At 28.3% G+C, this 6,691-nt stretch overlaps 1 pseudogene; it reads left to right on the top strand.

The window, feature by feature from the left end:
* The first annotated feature begins 2,815 nt into the window (after positions 1-2,815).
* On the top strand, positions 2,816-4,111 carry LOC133832854 (cyclin-A3-2-like; annotated as a pseudogene).
* The last annotated feature ends 2,580 nt before the right edge of the window (positions 4,112-6,691 follow it).

The raw sequence follows: 6,691 nt of genomic DNA, 5'->3' as shown, positions 1-6,691 counted from the left end.
TAAACTGTTGACGCGGTTCTTCGCCAACAGGTAATTAAGAAAATAAGAGGAAGGGATTAGTGCTTATGTTGAACCAAAATAGATGAATGATCTTTTTAGATGGACTGGTGACACAATCACGTTTTTTAGGTGGTTCAAAGGTTAAAATCCTTCTACTCCACCAGTCAATATTATTGCTATACGCTTGGTATTCTTTTACCGGGTATTTCTTACATAATAGAATCCAACCCTTTGCAACTCCCAGGGTATCCATATCTATAGGAGAGGGTACCTGGGAGTTGATAAGAAGGTCATCCCGTGACATTCTTACCTATCATGTCAATTCTGTGACCTTCATGATTAATTCCTAAAACCTGACACATGAAGTGTGGTCTAATTAATAGGTAAGGGGGATAATGGGCCGCACGGCCCAACCCAGTCGTGGGTGCCAGAATACGCACGTTCATTCTGTGTGCCCGAGAAGTCAGGGATATATCAGACACGTGATGTCTGATATATGCACGTTTACCTTGCGTGGTTGACTTTATAAAAGGTCACAGCCTCCAACATCCAGCTCGTACCACAAGCTGGATGCTTCCCTCGACCTGTGGCCTTCAGAGTCCAGACTCAGTCCTTAAGTAATCTTGGCGAACCTTTAGGTTACCTCGAGCTAAAGAGGTAGGATCTTATGATGGCAGCTCCGGTCTTGGGGATGTCCGCATGGTAGACATGATTAGGCCGTATCTCAGCCCGTGGGAAAATCAGGGCGTACAAGCAACAATTATAAACTAAAATTACATCATGTAGATTTTATGTAAGTTAATAGTTTGTGTTTTTATCAAGAAGCTAACAATTTCAGTTGTTTTATCAAGACGCAAGGTAAGTAGAATCCTCATCTACAATACAAGCCTTTTATGTGTTTTATGTGCATTTATATGCTTTATATGTTATCCTGCCATGTTGTTATGCATAAGTTATTTTTAAGAATGTTATATTTCTTATGCATAAGCACGCTTATTGTTCACAAACAAGTTATTGAAAGCGTTAAAGTAGAGGTGCTGCTTGGGAGACCTACGTCCCAAAAAAAATGTAAGGAGGGAGATGTACTTCCCTATATAATGAATGTTTATGAGGGAGAAATTCTCTATTATCATGTTTATGTTCAGGTGGGAATGTGATTCCCTATGTAATGCCGGCAGCAGAATCCTCTACGGCCCAAAAGAAAGGAAAGTGAAAGAAAGAAAATACATAACATGTTGCACGTTTATTTTAATGCATATGAGGTAGTTATTCTGCTTACTGAGTCTTAGCTCATCAGATAATGTTTTGTATTGTAGGTAAGATGCCCCAAATATAAATTGTTGATGAGTATACGTGGAGCCAACATGACTGTACATATGAGGCTGACCTGAAGGAAGTAGAGTTCTGCTATGCTATTTTATAAATAAACAAGGAACTTGATTTTATATTTATATTTCATAAAAGTACTTCGTGAACTTTATAATTTACATAAATCTTTAAAAGTATTTCATAAACGTTGTAATTTACATAAAGCTTTTAAATTTATCGGTTGGATACATCTCTAATTCTACGTTAAGGTGTAGTAACGCCACGAAAAATTATTTATAAAAGTATTAAAATTTGTATGCAAGATAACGTTTTTATTTAGTTTGTGGGTATTGTATGGTTTCAAGTTATGAACATTAGTTTATGTATTGTTTAATAAAGTTTTTGTAAATTCAGAATTTCAGTATTGTCGTAATCAGGTTAAAATTGTTTTTTACAATATATATGTATGTTAAGAAAGGAGGTTGTTACATAAAAACACATAAACATGCATATATATTCATATTATCATATAAACCATGTATGCCACGTAGTCACACATTTAATCAATTAATCACATACATATATCTAATTATGCCCTCCCAGCACGCTAATCAAGGCACTAAACCTAATTATCATTTTTGGGACGTTACACAAACTATCACACAAATTTATAAGATAAAATAATGATATATATGTCTTTATTATTTTTAAATTAATATGATTTAATTATTTAAATTATCATAAAATATCTTTAAAATATTCTATTTTGATTAATTTATTTAATTATTTTTGTTTAAGTTTATGTTTTTTCTAATTTTTGAATTTAGCAGTGATAACAAAATATTATATACTATATGTTTAATATAATATTAAGTTTAAGTTTAATTAAATTTTATTTAAGTTATAAAATATATGATTTTATTATTTTTAAATAATTATCATTGTAAAATATCTTAAAAATATCATATTTTAATTTGTTTAATTAATAATTTATTTAAGTTTAAGCCATGTTTACAATCTATAGTTAAATATAAGAATATTCTGTTAACGGAAAAAAATAAAAAACTGTTAAAACCAATAATTTATGTTATCAATACATTTTTTATATAGAAGAGATATATTTATATATATATATATATATATTTAAGAGATATTTACAATAAAAATACTTAATGTTTATAGAATATAACATTTAAATGTCCAAACTTTTTTTTTTTGACGAAAAAAGTAACCAAAATTGTTAAAATATAACATTTAAATAATCAATATTTTTTTTTTAGACAAAAATACTCAAAATTGTTAAATATATTTCTCATTTACTACCCAAACCAAACTTTTAAAAAAAATAACACAAATATTTTTAAAATTATATAAATATTTAAAAATAGCTTAAATTAATTCTAAAATTAAATAAATATTTTTTTATTATTATATTAACAATTTTTTAGTTTTTTTTTTCTTCTTTAATCATTTTTTAGTTGGTGATTTTTCTTTTAACTATTTTCAATCAAAAATATTTTTTTTTATTAAATAGGAATTTGAGAAGTCAATATATATATAATTTAAATTCCGTTATAATATATATTATATTCAAAACATATTATTTGCTATTCTTATTAGTCGTTATTTCATAGTTGGTTGAGGTTTGTTCTGTTGTGCAAGCTGTGTATAAAGGCTGAGAAAGACAACCACGCCAAGATCAAGAAACGGGTCGTTTTGGGCTCACTCACTCACCAACTTGTCCAATGTCTGGGGTCGATCCCGAAGAGCCCAAGAACATCAAGGAGGTAACCACTACGACGACAACGACGAACACCTCTGGTTGCGGAAAGGAAGAGAAGTCGGACCTTGAAACGACATCGTCGGATGTTCCTCAACGCGTTCCTTTCGTTTCTGAGTTTTATGAGTATCTTCACGAAATGGAGGTATTAATGGGTCGTTCTTTTTTGTGTTTTGATGTATAATAATTATATCAACCTTATCAATTATATATGGTTCATATTAATAAGGTTGACCCAAAGAGAAGACCTCTACCTGATTACATGAGGCCAGTTGAGAATGGCAATATTACTCCAGTTATGAGAGCAATCTTGGTTGATTGGCTGGTGGAGATTGCAAAGGGAATGGGGATGAGATCGCTCGAAACTTGTTTCTTGCCATTTCATTCATTGATAAATTTTTATCAATAAAGATTCTGAATCGCGAAAAGCTTCAGTTACTAGGAGTTTACTCAATGATCATAGCCTCGTAAGCCTCATCACAACTCTTTTGAAACTACATTTTATTACTTAATTATTGTATTGAATAATGAGTTAATATTCTTCTTATATATATATATATTGTGGTGAGAGAAGAAAGTATGACGAGATTATCCCACCACAAGTTGAATATTTTTGCAATGCAACGGATCATACTTACACTGTGGAAGAGGTAATTGGTTGGTCGTTTATATGGGTTGTTAAAATTAATCCAATGAGTTAACTACTTTATTTAGTTTTATAAAAATATTGTGAAGGTAGTGAAGATGGAAGCTAACATACGTAAGACTTTGGAATTGGATAATAATGAATTGGGTGGTCCTACCTTAATGACATTTGTCAGGTACAAGAGATATATGAAAATCTATTAATAATTATAACTTTTATTTCAAATATATATTTATATAAATATATTTTTTAATTGTAATAAATTTGTGCCTTAATTTAACTAATATGTTTTAAAAAAAAACTATAGACTGATTGTGGTTCTTCCAACTTTGGTTTGCAGGAGATATAAGAATGTTGATGAAGAAAATTTGGAATAAAGTTTAATCAGTCTTTCTTTTGTACATAATGGCTTTTTTTCTTTCTTCATATAATACTATATTGACAAGTATATATATAAATGGGAAAATGGCGGCGAAAATACTAATTCTTTTAAAACGGTACCACTTATATACCAAAACAAAAAAATTGGTGGCAAAAGTACTAAACATTATAATTTGAGTGCACCCGTTAATGTCATTCTGTTATCTCATTTAAATAAGCTACGTGTCATTATTTTGTTGGTCAAGTTAAACTTTTATTTTGACAGCAATTATGCTTAATTTGCCGCAGTTATTCTGGTGTAATTACATCAATGTGTTGCTGATAGAATCTGACTTATGGTGTAATGGGTCTTTTGGAACAAGTCTTATTGTGTGAAGTTCTATTTTGACAGCAATTATGCTGAATTTGCAACATTTATTTATGGTGTATTTGCATCAGTATATTGGTAAACAGACTTGTTTATTGCAGCACTATCAAAACTTAATTTGTAACAATTTTTTTTTATAATTTGGATAGTTATATCAGCAGTATATAATCTCAATGGATTGCATTGATACTATGTGTTTTGTATTTGTTTTTTTGCACCAAATAAAATGCACGAAATAACATGGTAAAATTTTCCATTGAATTCTAAATAGTCTGTTCCTGAGGAAATTATAATCAATTTAGATAATCAGTTAACAAAAACAATTGGATATCAAAAATATACCAAGGCCACTACCAGTGGAGAAAGTCAACCAGATATCACATCTTCCATTAAACTCATATAAGACCAAATTATATATTACAACTCATAAGAGCCCAGTACAAAAATAGATCCAATACATTATAAAGTGAGATCCCTCATAGAAAAATACAGGAAAACAAAGAGAATCAACATTAGAGATTTACATATTTTTCTCAATTTTTAATCTTCAACAATTAGAGTGTCTACCCACTCAGAGAACCAACACCTATTGTTTTCCTAATGACCCAAAAAATAGAAAAAAAAAGAAATGAAATTGAGAAGAAGCAGTCAAACATAAAAAGTCAAGTCACATTTTTTGCACGTACAACCTAAGCTCCAATTCATTCTCTCCTTCAAGTCTTGCCCGAAACCCAGAAGGTAGATCTTCATCTTCTCTTATGAAGATTTTTTTAATTAAACTACTTTGTTTTTATTGTTGATTTTCACGGGTTCCTATTTATGAGCTGAGTTTTATATTGATTTAGGTTTTGTTTAATTTATTTTAAGTTTTTATTAAAAGTATTTTAGGATTTTAATTGATTTAAAAAAATATATTCAAATGCTTATTTTAATGAAATCTAGTTTGACCAATGAAATAATGACACATAGACCATTTAAAAGAGATAACAGAATAACATTAACGGTGCACTCAAATTGTAACATTTGATATTTTTGCCACCACTTTTTTTGTTTTGGTATATAAGTGGTACTGTTTTAAAAGATTTGGTATTTTCACCGCTATTTTCCCTATATAAATATATATATATATATATATAAATGGTGGTTTGATACAGGATAAAACCAAGTATGGATTCCTGTGCGTCTATCTTGCCAAGCTAACATTACTGGATTATGAGTGTACTGTGAAATTCCTACCTTCTTTAGTGGGAGCATCTGTTATCTTTCTTGCAAGACTCATTGTTAAGCCACAGACTCATCCTTGGGTAAAAATGAAACCTTTATATTTGTTCATAATTATTCATTATTACTTTGATATATATATATATATATATATATATATATATAAACTAGTTCATCAGTTGAGTTGACGAGTCGTGATACAATTTTTACCAGACACTATCCCTGCAAAAGTATTCGAGATACAAGCCGCCCGAGTTAAAGGAATGTGTTGTTATTATACAAAATTTGTATCTTGGTATAACATGGAAATCTCATGTAGCTATAAGAGAGGATTACGAGCATCTTAAGTTACTTTTATATATATATATATACTAATACTATCAACCTAAATTATTTATAAAATTTATTATTTATTTTTATTAAATTTGTATGATTATATAAATACGCAATATTAAATAAAAAGAAGACATAAATATATTAAAAGAAAAATTAAACTAAAATATTGTTTATAATTTTTTTTTAAAATATATATATATATAATATGATAAGTTTTTTAAATGTAAATGATTATTTTTTTAATAAAAATAAAAATTATATATTATATATTATTGCCATAATAATATTTTATAATATTTAAATTTATATTAATATAAGAATTAAATATTATTATAATAATATTTAAATTTATATTAATATAATTAATAAATATTTATTTTTAATTAGTTTTAAAGGTATATGTATTTCTTTAAATATAAAGTTAAAAAAAAAAACTGTTAAAATTAAAAAAATTTGTTATCTACACATTTTTATATATATGCTTTGTCTAGAGAAATGAAAGCTAATTAAATTACTATGTATATTGTCTGTATGTAGAATTAATACACAGTCTCATTCAAATTATGTTTTCATTTTGGAACAGTTGAAATCTGTGGAAGATGTGTCTACTCTTACAGAGACATCAATACACTATTTCGAGGAATTTTGTTGT

This window comes from Humulus lupulus, chromosome 4, assembly GCF_963169125.1.
Source record: "Humulus lupulus chromosome 4, drHumLupu1.1, whole genome shotgun sequence".
NCBI classification, from domain to species: domain Eukaryota; kingdom Viridiplantae; phylum Streptophyta; class Magnoliopsida; order Rosales; family Cannabaceae; genus Humulus; species Humulus lupulus.
This window is presented reverse-complemented; position numbering and strand designations above follow the sequence as displayed.